Raw genomic sequence first — 15,125 nt, 5'->3', positions numbered from 1 at the left:
ATCGAAGGATGGACCCCACACCGAAGTTGTCCCCACCTCAAACTTGTGCTGCCCTGATAGACCCAAGGGAACCCTACAAACTGACATCAGGAACCTGGACTGCTGAGTTTTCTTTCCCAGGGAAAATGGAAAAAGGATGTGCCCGGGGGCCCCTGGTCCAGACTGCAAAGAATCCTTATATCGAAGGATGGACCCCACACCGAAGTTGTCCCCACCTCAAACTTGTGCTGCCCTGATAGACCCAAGGGAGCCCTACAAGCTGACATCAGGAACCTGGACTGCTGAGTTTTCTTTCCCAGGGAAAATGGAAAAAGGATGTGCCCAGGGGCCCATGCCCCTGACTGCAAAAAATCCTTATATCGGAGGATGCACCCCACACCGAAGTTGTCCCCACCTCAAACTTGTGCTGCCCTGATAGACCCAAGGGAGCCCTACTAACTGACATCAGGAACCTGGACTGCTGAGTTTTCTTTCCCAGGGAAAATGGAAAAAGGATGTGCCCAGGGGCCCCTGGCCCTGACTGCAAAAAATCCTTATATCGAAGGATGGACCCCACACCAAAGTTGTCCCCACCTCAAACTTGTGCTGCCCTGATAGACCCAAGGGAGCCCTACAAACTGACATCAGGAACCTGGACTGCTGAGTTTTCTTTCCCAGGGAAAATGGAAAAAGGATGTGCCCGGGGGCCCCTGGCCCTGACTGCAAAGAATCCTTATATCGAAGGATGGACCCCACACCGAAGTTGTCCCCACCTAAAACTTGTGATGCCCTGATAGACCCAAGGGAGCCCTACAAACTGACATCAGGAACCTGGACTGCTGAGTTTTCTTTCCCAGGGAAAATGGAAAAAGGATGTGCCCAGGGAACCCTGGCCCTGACTGCCAAAAATTCTTATATCGAAGGATGGACCCCACACCGAAGTTGTCCCCACCTCAAACTTGTGCTGCCCTGATAGACCCAAGGGAGCCCTACAAACTGACATCAGGAACCTGGACTGCTGAGTTTTATTTCCCAGGGAAAATGGAAAAAGGATGTGCCCAGGGGCCCCTGGCCCTGACTGCAAAGAATCCTTATATCGAAGGATGGACCTCACACCGAAGTTGTCCCCACCTCAAACTTGTGCTGCCCTGATAGACCCAAGGGAGCCCTACAAACTGACATCAGCAACCTGGACTGCTGAGTTTTCTTTCCCAGGGAAAATGGAAAAAGGATGTGCCCAGGGGCCCCTGGCCCTGACTGCAAAGAATCCTTATATCGAAGGATGGACCCCACACCGAAGTTGTCCCCACCTCAAACTTGTGCTGCCCTGATAGACCCAAGGGAGCCCTACAAACTGACATCAGGAACCTGGACTGCTGAGTTTTCTTTCCCAGGGAAAATGGAAAAAGGATGTGCCCAGGGGCCCCTGGCCCTGACTGCAAAAAATCCTTATATCGAAGGATGGACCCCACACCGAAGTTGTCCCCACCTCAAACTTGTGCTGCCCTGATAGACCCAAGGGAGCCCTACAAACTGACATCAGGAACCTGGACTGCTGAGTTTTCTTTCCCAGGGAAAATGGAAAAAGGATGTGCCCAGGGGCCCCTGGCCCTGACTGCAAAAAATCCTTATATCGAAGGATGGACCCCAGGCCGAAGTTGTCCCCACCTCAAACTTGTGCTGCCCTGATAGACCCAAGGGAGCCCTACAAACTGACATCAGGAACCTGGACTGCTGACTATTCTTTCCCAGGGAAAATGGAAAAAGGATGTGCCCAGGGGCCCCTGGCCCTGACTGCAAAGAATCCTTATATCGAAGGATGGACCCCACACCGAAGTTGTCCCCACCTCAAACTTGTGCTGCCCTGATAGACCCAAGGGAGCCCTACAAACTGATATCAGGAACCTGGACTCCTGAGTTTTCTTTCCCAGGGAAAATGGAAAAAGGATGTGCCCAGGGGCCCCTGGCCCTGACTGCAAAAAATCCTTATATCGAAGGATGGACCCCAGACCGAAGTTGTCCCCACCTCAAACTTGTGCTGCCCTGATAGACCCAAGGGAGCCCTACAAACTGACATCAGGAACCTGGACTGCTGAGTTTTCTTTCCCAGGGAAAATGGAAAAAGGATGTGCCCAGGGGCCCCTGGCCCTGGGACCCTGGCCCTGACTGCAAAAAATCCTTATATCGAAGGTTGGAGCCCACACCGAAGTTGTCCCCACCTCAAACTTGTGCTGCCCTGATAGACCCAAGGGAGCCCTACAGACTGACATCAGGAACCTGGACTGCTGACTTTTCTTTCCCAGGGAAAATGGAAAAAGGATGTGCCCAGGGGCCCCTGGCCCTGACTGCAAAAAATCCTTATATCGAAGGATGCACCCCACACCGAAGTTGTCCCCACCTCAAACTTGTGCTGCCCTGATAGACCCAAGGGAGCCCTACAAACTGACATCAGGAACCTGGACTGCTGAGTTTTCTTTCCCAGGGAAAATGGAAAAAGGATGTGCCCAGGGGCCCCTGGACATGGGCTGGGGCCTCACTGCAAAGAATCCTTATATCGAAGGATGGACCCCACACCGAAGTTGTCCCCACCTCAAACTTGTGCTGCCCTGATAGACCCAAGGGAACCCTACAAACTGACATCAGGAACCTGGACTGCTGAGTTTTCTTTCCCAGGGAAAATGGAAAAAGGACGTGCCCAGGGTCCCCTGGCCCTGGGCTGGGCCTCACTGCAAAGAATCCTTATATCGAAGGATGGACCCCACACCGAAGTTGTCCCCACCTCAAACTTGTGCTGCCCTGATAGACCCAAGGGAGCCCTACAAACTGACATCAGGAACCTGGACTGCTGAGTTTTCTTTCCCAGGGAAAATGGAAAAAGGATGTGCCCAGGGGCCCCTGGCCCTGGGACCCTGGCCCTGACTGCAAAAAATCCTTATATCGAAGGTTGGAGCCCACACCGAAGTTGTCCCCACCTCAAACTTGTGCTGCCCTGATAGACCCAAGGGAGCCCTACAAACTGACATCAGGAACCTGGACTGCTGAGTTTTCTTTCCCAGGGAAAATGGAAAAAGGATGTGCCCAGGGGCCCCTAGCCCTGACTGCAAAAAATCCTTATATCGAAGGATGGACCCCACACCGAAGTTGTCCCCACCTCAAACTAGTGCTGCCCTGATAGACCCAAGGGAACCCTACAAACTGACATCAGGAACCTGGACTGCTGAGTTTTCTTTCCCAGGGAAAATGGAAAAAGGATGTGCCCAGGGTTCCCTGGCCCTGGGCTGGGGCCTCACTGCAAAAAAACCTTATATCGAAGGATGGACCCCAGACCGAAGTTGTCCCCACCTCAAACTTGTGCTGCCCTGATAGACCCAAGGGAGCCCTACAAACTGACATCAGGAACCTGGACTGCTGACTTTTCTTTCCCAGGGAAAATGGCCAAAGGATGTGCCCAGGGGCCCCTGGCCCTGGGCTGGGACCTCACTGCAAAAAATCCTTATATCGAAGGATGGACCCCACACCGAAGTTGTCCCCACCTCAAACTTGTGCTGCCCTGATAGACCCAAGGGAGCCCTACAAACTGACATCAGGAACCTGGACTGCTGAGTTTTCTTTCCCAGGGAAAATGGAAAAAGGATGTGCCCAGGGAACCCTGGCCCTGACTGCAAAGAATCCTTATATCGAAGGATGGACCCCACACCGAAGTTGTCCCCACCTCAAACTTGTGCTGCCCTGATAGACCCAAGGGAGCCCTACAAACTGACATCAGGAACCTGGACTGCTGAGTTTTCTTTCCCAGGGAAAATGGAAAAAGGATGTGCCCAGGGGCCCCTGGCCCTGACTGCAAAGAATCCTTATATCGAAGGATGGACCTCACACCGAAGTTGTCCCCACCTCAAACTTGTGCTGCCCTGATAGACCCAAGGGAGCCCTACAAACTGACATCAGCAACCTGGACTGCTGAGTTTTCTTTCCCAGGGAAAATGGAAAAAGGATGTGCCCAGGGGCCCCTGGCCCTGACTGCAAAAAATCCTTATATCGAAGGATGGAGCCCACACCGAAGTTGTCCCCACCTCAAACTTGTGCTGCCCTGATAGACCCAAGGGAGCCCTACAAACTGACATCAGGAACCTGGACTGCTGAGTTTTCTTTCCCAGGGAAAATGGAAAAAGGATGTGCCCAGGGAACCCTGGCCCTGACTGCAAAGAATCCTTATATCGAAGGATGGAGCCCACACTGAATTTGTCCCCACCTCAAACTTGTGCTGCCCTGATAGACCCAAGGGAGCCCTACAAACTGACATCAGGAACCTGGACTGCTGAGTTTTCTTTCCCAGGGAAAATGGAAAAAGGATGTGCCCAGGGGCCCCTGGCCCTGGGCCTTGGGCCCTGACTGCAAAAAATCCTTATATCGAAGGATGGACCCAACACCGAAGTTGTCCCCACCTCAAACTTGTGCTGCCCTGATAGACCCAAGGGAACCCTACAAATTGACATCAGGAACCTGGACTGCTGAGTTTTCTTTCCCAGGGAAAATGGAAAAAGGATGTGCCCAGGGGCCCCTGGCCCTGACTGCAAAGAATCCTTATATCGAAGGATGGACCCCACACCGAAGTTGTCCCCACCTCAAACTTGTGCTGCCCTGATAGACCCAAGGGAGCCCTACAAACTGACATCAGGAACCTGGACTGCTGAGTTTTCTTTCCCAGGGAAAATGGAAAAAGGATGTGCCCAGGGGCCCCTGGCCCTGACTGCAATAAATCCTTATATCGAAGGATGGAGCCCACACCGAAATTGTCCCCACCTCAAACTTGTGCTGCCCTGATAGACCCAAGGGAGCCCTACAAACTGACATCAGGAACCTGGACTGCTGAGTTTTCTTTCCCAGGGAAAATGAAAAAAGGATGTGCCCAGGGGCCCCTGGCCCTGGGCTGGGGCCTCACTGCAAAGAATCCTTATATCGAAGGATGGACCCCACACCGAAGTTGTCCCCACCTCAAACTTGTGCTGCCCTGATAGACCCAAGGGAGCCCTACAAACTGACATCAGGAACCTGGACTGCTGAGTTTTCTTTCCCAGGGAAAATGGAAAAAGGATGTGCCCAGGGGCCTCACTGCAAAGAATCCCTATATCGAAGGATGGACCCCAGACCGAAGTTGTCCCCACCTCAAACTTGTGCTGCCCTGATAGACCCAAGGGAGCCCTACAAACTGACATCAGGAACCTGGACTGCTGAGTTTTCTTTCCCAGGGAAAATGGAAAAAGGATGTGCACAGGGGCCCCTGGCCCTGACTGCAAAAAATCCTTATATCGAAGGATGGACCCCACACCGAAGATGTGCCCACCTCAAACTTGTGCTGCCCTGATAGACCCAAGGGAGCCCTACAAACTGACATCAGGAACCTGGACTGCTGAGTTTTCTTTCCCAGGGAAAATGGAAAAAGGATGTGCCCAGGGGCCCCTGGACATGGGCTGGGGCCTCACTGCAAAGAATCCTTATATCGAAGGATGGACCCCACACCGAAGTTGTCCCCACCTCAAACTTGTGCTGCCCTGATAGACCCAAGGGAACCCTACAAACTGACATCAGGAACCTGGACTGCTGAGTTTTCTTTCCCAGGGAAAATGGAAAAAGGAAGTGCCCAGGGGCCCCTGGCCCTGGGCTGGGCCTCACTGCAAAGAATCCTTATATCGAAGGATGGACCCCACACCAAAGTTGTCCCCACCTCAAACTTGTGCTGCCCTGATAGACCCAAGGGAGCCCTACAAACTGACATCAGGAACCTGGACTGCTGAGTTTTCTTTCCCAGGGAAAATGGAAAAAGGATGTGCCCAGGGGCCCCTGGCCCTGGGACCCTGGCCCTGACTGCAAAAAATCCTTATATCGAAGGTTGGAGCCCACACCGAAGTTGTCCCCACCTCAAACTTGTGCTGCCCTGATAGACCCAAGGGAGCCCTACAAACTGACATCAGGAACCTGGACTGCTGAGTTTTCTTTCCCAGGGAAAATGGAAAAAGGATGTGCCCAGGGGCCCCTGGCCCTGACTGCAAAGAATCCTTATATCGAAGGATGGACCCCACACCGAAGTTGTCCCCACCTCAAACTAGTGCTGCCCTGATAGACCCAAGGGAACCCTACAAACTGACATCAGGAACCTGGACTGCTGAGTTTTCTTTCCCAGGGAAAATGGAAAAAGGATGTGCCCAGGGTTCCCTGGCCCTGGGCTGGGGCCTCACTGCAAAAAAACCTTATATCGAAGGATGGACCCCAGACCGAAGTTGTCCCCACCTCAAACTTGTGCTGCCCTGATAGACCCAAGGGAGCCCTACAAACTGACATCAGGAACCTGGACTGCTGACTTTTCTTTCCCAGGGAAAATGGCCAAAGGATGTGCCCAGGGGCCCCTGGCCCTGGGCTGGGGCCTCACTGCAAAAAATCCTTATATCGAAGGATGGACCCCACACCGAAGTTGTCCCCACCTCAAACTTGTGCTGCCCTGATAGACCCAAGGGAGCCCTACAAACTGACATCAGGAACCTGGACTGCTGAGTTTTCTTTCCCAGGGAAAATGGAAAAAGGATGTGCCCAGGGAACCCTGGCCCTGACTGCCAAAAATTCTTATATCGAAGGATGGACCCCACACCGAAGTTGTCCCCACCTCAAACTTGTGCTGCCCTGATAGACCCAAGGGAGCCCTACAAACTGACATCAGGAACCTGGACTGCTGAGTTTTCTTTCCCAGGGAAAATGGAAAAAGGATGTGCCCAGGGGCCCCTGGCCCTGACTGCAAAGAATCCTTATATCGAAGGATGGACCTCACACCGAAGTTGTCCCCACCTCAAACTTGTGCTGCCCTGATAGACCCAAGGGAGCCCTACAAACTGACATCAGGAACCTGGACTGCTGAGTTTTCTTTCCCAGGGAAAATGGAAAAAGGATGTGCCCAGGGGCCCCTGGCCCTGACTGCAAAGAATCCTTATATCGAAGGATGGACCCCACACCGAAGTTGTCCCCACCTCAAACTTGTGCTGCCCTGATAGACCCAAGGGAGCCCTACAAACTGACATCAGGAACCTGGACTGCTGAGTTTTCTTTCCCAGGGAAAATGGAAAAAGGATGTGCCCAGGGGCCCCTGGCCCTGACTGCAAAAAATCCTTATATCGAAGGATGGACCCCACACCGAAGTTGTCCCCACCTCAAACTTGTGCTGCCCTGATAGACCCAAGGGAGCCCTACAAACTGACATCAGGAACCTGGACTGCTGACTATTCTTTCCCAGGGAAAATGGAAAAAGGATGTGCCCAGGGGCCCCTGGCCCTGACTGCAAAGAATCCTTATATCGAAGGATGGACCCCACACCGAAGTTGTCCCCACCTCAAACTTGTGCTGCCCTGATAGACCCAAGGGAGCCCTACAAACTGACATCAGGAACCTGGACTGCTGAGTTTTCTTTCCCAGGGAAAATGGAAAAAGGATGTGCCCAGGGGCCCCTGGCCCTGACTGCAAAAAATCCTTATATCGAAGGATGGAGCCCACACCGAAGTTGTCCCCACCTCAAACTTGTGCTGCCCTGATAGACCCAAGGGAGCCCTACAAACTGACATCAGGAACCTGGACTGCTGAGTTTTCTTTCCCAGGGAAAATGGAAAAAGGATGTGCCCAGGGAACCCTGGCCCTGACTGCAAAGAATCCTTATATCGAAGGATGGAGCCCACACTGAATTTGTCCCCACCTCAAACTTGTGCTGCCCTGATAGACCCAAGGGAGCCCTACAAACTGACATCAGGAACCTGGACTGCTGAGTTTTCTTTCCCAGGGAAAATGGAAAAAGGATGTGCCCAGGGGCCCCTGGCCCTGGGCTGGGGCCTCACTGCAAAGAATCCTTATATCGAAGGATGGACCCAACACCGAAGTTGTCCCCACCTCAAACTTGTGCTGCCCTGATAGACCCAAGGGAACCCTACAAATTGACATCAGGAACCTGGACTGCTGAGTTTTCTTTCCCAGGGAAAATGGAAAAAGGATGTGCCCAGGGGCCCCTGGCCCTGACTGCAAAGAATCCTTATATCGAAGGATGGACCCAACACCGAAATTGTCCCCACCTCAAACTTGTGCTGCCCTGATAGACCCAAGGGAGCCCTACAAACTGACATCAGGAACCTGGACTGCTGAGTTTTCTTTCCCAGGGAAAATGAAAAAAGGATGTGCCCAGGGGCCCCTGGCGCTGGGCTGGGGCCTCACTGCAAAAAATCCTTATATCGAAGGATGGACCCCACACCGAAGTTGTCCCCACCTCAAACTTGTGCTGCCCTGATAGACCCAAGGGAGCCCTACAAACTGACATCAGGAACCTGGACTGCTGAGTTTTCTTTCCCAGGGAAAATGGAAAAAGGATGTGCCCAGGGGCCTCACTGCAAAGAATCCTTATATCGAAGGATGGACCCCAGACCGAGATTGTCCCCACCTCAAACTTGTGCTGCCCTGATAGACCCAAGGGAGCCCTACAAACTGACATCAGGAACCTGGACTGCTGAGTTTTCTTTCCCAGGGAAAATGGAAAAAGGATGTGCCCAGGGGCCCCAGACTGCAAAAAATCCTTATATCGAAGGATGGACCCCACACCGAAGATGTCCCCACCTCAAACTTGTGCTGCCCTGATAGACCCAAGGGAGCCCTACAAACTGACATCAGGAACCTGGACTGCTGAGTTTTCTTTCCCAGGGAAAATGGAAAAAGGATGTGCCCAGGGGCCCCTGGCCCTGACTGCAAAAAATCCTTATATCGAAGGATGGACCCCACACCGAAGTTGTCCCCACCTCAAACTTGTGCTGCCCTGATAGACCCAAGGGAGCCCTACAAACTGACATCAGGAACCTGGACTGCTGAGTTTTCTTTCCCAGGGAAAATGGAAAAAGGATGTGCCCAGGGGCCCCTGGACATGGGCTGGGGCCTCACTGCAAAGAATCCTTATATCGAAGGTTGGAGCCCACACCGAAGTTGTCCCCACCTCAAACTTGTGCTGCCCTGATAGACCCAAGGGAGCCCTACAAACTGACATCAGGAACCTGGACTGCTGAGTTTTCTTTCCCAGGGAAAATGGAAAAAGGATGTGCCCAGGGGCCTCACTGCAAAGAATCCTTATATCGAAGGATGGACCCCAGACCGAAGTTGTCCCCACCTCAAACTTGTGCTGCCCTGATAGACCCAAGGGAGCCCTACAAACTGACATCAGGAACCTGGACTGCTGAGTTTTTTTTCCCAGGGAAAATGGAAAAAGGATGTGCCCAGGGGCCGCAGACTGCAAAAAATCCTTATATCGAAGGATGGACCCCACACCGAAGATGTCCCCACCTCAAACTTGTGCTGCCCTGATAGACCCAAGGGAGCCCTACAAACTGACATCAGGAACCTGGACTGCTGAGTTTTCTTTCCCAGGGAAAATGGAAAAAGGATGTGCCCAGGGGCCCCTGGCCCTGACTGCAAAAAATCCTTATATCGAAGGATGGACCCCACACCGAAGTTGTCCCCACCTCAAACTTGTGCTGCCCTGATAGACCCAAGGGAGCCCTACAAACTGACATCAGGAACCTGGACTGCTGAGTTTTCTTTCCCAGGGAAAATGGAAAAAGGATGTGCCCAGGGGCCCCTGGCGCTGGGCTGGGGCCTCACTGCAAAGAATCCTTATATCGAAGGATGGACCCCACACCGAAGTTGTCCCCACCTCAAACTTGTGCTGCCCTGATAGACCCAAGGGAGCCCTACAAACTGACATCAGGAACCTGGACTGCTGAGTTTTCTTTCCCAGGGAAAATGGAAAAAGGATGTGCCCAGGGGCCCCTGGCCCTGACTGAAAAAATTCTTATATCGAAGGATGGACCCCACACCGAAGTTGTCCCCACCTCAAACTTGTGCTGCCCTGATAGACCCAAGGGAACCCTACAAATTGACATCAGGAACCTGGACTGCTGAGTTTTCTTTCCCAGGGTAAATGGAAAAAGGATGTGCCCAGGGGCCCCTGGCCCTGACTGCAATAAAACATTATATCGAAGGATGGACCCAAGAGCGAAATTGTCCCCACCTCAAACTTGTGCTGCCCTGATAGACCCAAGGGAGCCCTACAAACTGACATCAGGAACCTGGACTGCTGAGTTTTCTTTCCCAGGGAAAATGGAAAAAGGATGTGCCCAGGGGCCCCTGGCCCTGACTGCAAAAAATCCTTATATCGAAGGATGGACCCCACACCGAAGTTGTCCCCACCTCAAACTTGTGCTGCCCTGAAAGACCCAAGGGAGCCCTACAAACTGACATCAGGAACCTGGACTGCTGAGTTTTCTTTCCCAGGGAAAATGAAAAAAGGATGTGCCCAGGGGCACCTGGCCCTGGGCTGGGGCCTCACTGCAAAGAATCCTTATATCGAAGGATGGACCCCACACCGAAGTTGTCCCCACCTCAAACTTGTGCTGCCCTGATAGACCCAAGGGAGCCCTACAAACTGACATCAGGAACCTGGACTGCTGAGTTTTCTTTCCCAGGGAAAATGGAAAAAGGATGTGCCCAGGGGCCCCTGGCCCTGCGACCCTGGCCCTGACTGCAAAAAATCCTTATATCGAAGGATGGAGCCCACACCGAATTTGTCCCCACCTCAAACTTGTGCTGCCCTGATAGACCCAAGGGAGCCCTACAAACTGACATCAGGAACCTGGACTGCTGACTTTTCTTTCCCAGGGAAAATGGAAAAAGGATGTGCCCAGGGGCCCCTGGCCCTGGGCTGGGGCCTCACTTCAAAGAATCCTTATATCGAAGGATGGACCCCACACCGAAGTTGTCCCCACCTCAAACTTGTGCTGCCCTGATAGACCCAAGGGAGCCCTACAAACTGACATCAGGAACCTGGACTGCTGAGTTTTCTTTCCCAGGGAAAATGGAAAAAGGATGTTCCCAGAGTCCCCTGGACATCGGCTGGGGCCTCACTGCAAAGAATCCTTATATCGAAGGATGGACCCCACACCGAAGATGTGCCCACCTCAAACTTGTGCTGCCCTGATAGACCCAAGGGAGCCCTACAAACTGACATCAGGAACCTGGACTGCTGAGTTTTCTTTCCCAGGGAAAATGGAAAAAGGATGTGCCCAGGGGCCCCTGGACATGGGCTGGGGCCTCACTGCAAAGAATCCTTATATCGAAGGATGGACCCCACACCGAAGTTGTCCCCACCTCAAACTTGTGCTGCCCTGATAGACCCAAGGGAACCCTACAAACTGACATCAGGAACCTGGACTGCTGAGTTTTCTTTCCCAGGGAAAATGGAAAAAGGATGTGCCCAGGGGCCCCTGGCCCTGGGCTGGGCCTCACTGCAAAGAATCCTTATATCGAAGGATGGACCCCACACCGAAGTTGTCCCCACCTCAAACTTGTGCTGCCCTGATAGACCCAAGGGAGCCCTACAAACTGACATCAGGAACCTGGACTGCTGAGTTTTCTTTCCCAGGGAAAATGGAAAAAGGATGTGCCCAGGGGCCCCTGGCCCTGGGACCCTGGCCCTGACTGCAAAAAATCCTTATATCGAAGGATGGACCCCACACCGAAGTTGTCCCCACCTCAAACTTGTGCTGCCCTGATAGACCCAAGGGAGCCCTACAAACTGACATCAGGAACTTGGACTGATGAGTTTTCTTTCCCAGGGAAAATGGAAAAAGGTTGTGCCCAGGGGCCCCTAGCCCTGACTGCAAAAAATCCTTATATCGAAGGATGGAGCCCACACCGAAATTGTCCCCTCCTCAAACTTGTGCTGCCCTGATAGACCCAAGGGAGCCCTACAAACTGACATCAGGAACCTGGACTGCTGAGTTTTCTTTCCCAGGGAAAATGGAAAAAGGATGTGCCCAGGGGCCCCTGGCCCTGACTGCAAAGAATCCTTATATAGAAGGATGGACCCCACACCGAAGTTGTCCCCATCTCAAACTAGTGCTGCCCTGATAGACCCAAGGGAACCCTACAAACTGACATCAGGAAACTGGACTGCTGAGTTTTCTATCCCAGGGAAAATGGAAAAAGGATGTGCCCAGGGTTCCCTGGCCCTGGGCTGGTGCCTCACTGCAAAAAAACCTTATATCGAAGGATGGACCCCAGACCGAAATTGTCCCCACCTCAAACTTGTGCTGCCCTGATAGACCCAAGGGAGCCCTACAAACTGACATCAGGAACCTGGACTGCTGACTTTTCTTTCCCAGGGAAAATGGCCAAAGGATGTGCCCAGGGGCCCCTGGCCCTGGGCTGGGGCCTCACTGCAAAAAATCCTTATATCGAAGGATGGACCCCACACCGAAGTTGTCCCCACCTCAAACTTGTGCTGCCCTGATAGACCCAAGGGAGCCCTACAAACTGACATCAGGAACCTGGACTGCTGAGTTTTCTTTCCCAGGGAAAATGGAAAAAGGATGTGCCCGGGGGCCTCTGGCCCTGACTGCAAAGAATCCTTATATCGAAGGATGGACCCCACACCGAAGATGTCCCCACCTCAAACTTGTGCTGCCCTGATAGACCCAAGGGAGCCCTACAAACTGACATCAGGAACCTGGACTGCTGAGTTTTCTTTCCCAGGGAAAATGGAAAAAGGATGTGCCCAGGGGCCCCTGGCCCTGACTGCAAAAAATCCTTATATCGAAGGATGGACCCCACACCGAAGTTGTCCCCACCTCAAACTTGTGCTGCCCTGATAGACCCAAGGGAGCCCTACAAACTGACATCAGGAACCTGGACTGCTGAGTTTTCTTTCCCAGTGAAAATGGAAAAAGGATGTGCCCAGGGGCCCCTGGCCCTGCGACCCTGGCCCTGACTGCAAAAAATCCTTATATCGAAGGATGGAGCCCACACCGAATTTGTCCCCACCTCAAACTTGTGCTGCCCTGATAGACCCAACGGAGCCCTACAAACTGACATCAGGAACCTGGACTGCTGAGTTTTCTTTCCCAGGGAAAATGGAAAAAGGATGTGCCCAGGGGCCCCTGGCCCTGGGCTGGGGCCTCACTGCAAAGAATCCTTATATCGAAGGATGGACCCCACACCGAAGTTGTCCCCACCTCAAACTTGTGCTGCCCTGATAGACCCAAGGGAGCCCTACAAACTGACATCAGGAACCTGGACTGCTGAGTTTTCTTTCCCAGGGAAAATGGAAAAAGGATGTGCCCAGAGGCCCCTGGACATGGGCTGGGGCCTCACTGCAAAGAATCCTTATATCGAAGGATGGACCCCACACCGAAGTTGTCCCCACCTCAAACTTGTGCTGCCCTGATAGACCCAAGGGAGCCCTACAAACTGACATCAGGAACCTGGACTGCTGAGTTTTCTTTCCCAGGGAAAATGGAAAAAGGATGTTCCCAGAGTCCCCTGGACATCGGCTGGGGCCTCACTGCAAAGAATCCTTATATCGAAGGATGGACCCCACACCGAAGATGTGCCCACCTCAAACTTGTGCTGCCCTGATATACCCAAGGGAGCCCTACAAACTGACATCAGGAACCTGGACTGCTGAGTTTTCTTTCCCAGGGAAAATGGAAAAAGGATGTGCCCAGGGGCCCCTGGACATGGGCTGGGGCCTCACTGCAAAGAATCCTTATATCGAAGGATGGACCCCACACCGAAGTTGTCCCCACCTCAAACTTGTGCTGCCCTGATAGACCCAAGGGAACCCTACAAACTGACATCAGGAACCTGGACTGCTGAGTTTTCTTTCCCAGGGAAAATGGAAAAAGGATGTGCCCAGGGGCCCCTGGCCCTGGGCTGGGCCTCACTGCAAAGAATCCTTATATCGAAGGATGGACCCCACACCGAAGTTGTCCCCACCTCAAACTTGTGCTGCCCTGATAGACCCAAGGGAGCCCTACAAACTGACATCAGGAACCTGGACTGCTGAGTTTTCTTTCCCAGGGAAAATGGAAAAAGGATGTGCCCAGGGGCCCCTGGCCCTGGGACCCTGGCCCTGACTGCAAAAAATCCTTATATCGAAGGATGGACCCCACACCGAAGTTGTCCCCACCTCAAACTTGTGCTGCCCTGATAGACCCAAGGGAGCCCTACAAACTGACATCAGGAACTTGGACTGATGAGTTTTCTTTCCCAGGGAAAATGGAAAAAGGTTGTGCCCAGGGGCCCCTAGCCCTGACTGCAAAAAATCCTTATATCGAAGGATGGAGCCCACACCGAAATTGTCCCCTCCTCAAACTTGTGCTGCCCTGATAGACCCAAGGGAGCCCTACAAACTGACATCAGGAACCTGGACTGCTGAGTTTTCTTTCCCAGGGAAAATGGAAAAAGGATGTGCCCAGGGGCCCCTGGCCCTGACTGCAAAGAATCCTTATATAGAAGGATGGACCCCACACCGAAGTTGTCCCCACCTCAAACTTGTGCTGCCCTGATAGACCCAAGGGAGCCCTACAAACTGACATCAGGAAACTGGACTGCTGAGTTTTCTTTCCCAGGGAAAATGGAAAAAGGATGTGCCCAGGGGCCCCTGGCCCTGACTGCAAAGAATCCTTATATCGAAGGATGGACCCCACACCGAAGTTGTCCCCACCTCAAACTTGTGCTGCCCTGATAGACCCAAGGGAGCCCTACAAACTGACATCAGGAACCTGGACTGCTGAGTTTTCTTTCCCAGGGAAAATGGAAAAAGGATGTGCCCAGGGGCCCCTGGCCCTGACTGCAAAAAATCCTTATATCGAAGGATGGACCCCACACCGAAGTTGTCCCCACCTCAAACTTGTGCTGCCCTGATAGACCCAAGGGAGCCCTACAAACTGACATCAGGAACCTGGACTGCTGACTATTCTTTCCCAGGGAAAATGGAAAAAGGATGTGCCCAGGGGCCCCTGGCCCTGACTGCAAAGAATCCTTATATCGAAGGATGGACCCCACACCGAAGTTGTCCCCACCTCAAACTTGTGCTGCCCTGATAGACCCAAGGGAGCCCTACAAACTGACATCAGGAACCTGGACTGCTGAGTTTTCTTTCCCAGGGAAAATGGAAAAAGGATGTGCCCAGGGGCCCCTGGCCCTGACTGCAAAAAATCCTTATATCGAAGGATGGAGCCCACACCGAAGTTGTCCCCACCTCAAACTTGTGCTGCCCTGATAGACCCAAGGGAGCCCTA

Source organism: Lonchura striata, chromosome 31, assembly GCF_050655825.1.
Source record: "Lonchura striata isolate lonStrDom1 chromosome 31, ASM5065582v1, whole genome shotgun sequence".
Classification (NCBI taxonomy): domain Eukaryota; kingdom Metazoa; phylum Chordata; class Aves; order Passeriformes; family Estrildidae; genus Lonchura; species Lonchura striata.
This window is presented reverse-complemented; position numbering follows the sequence as displayed.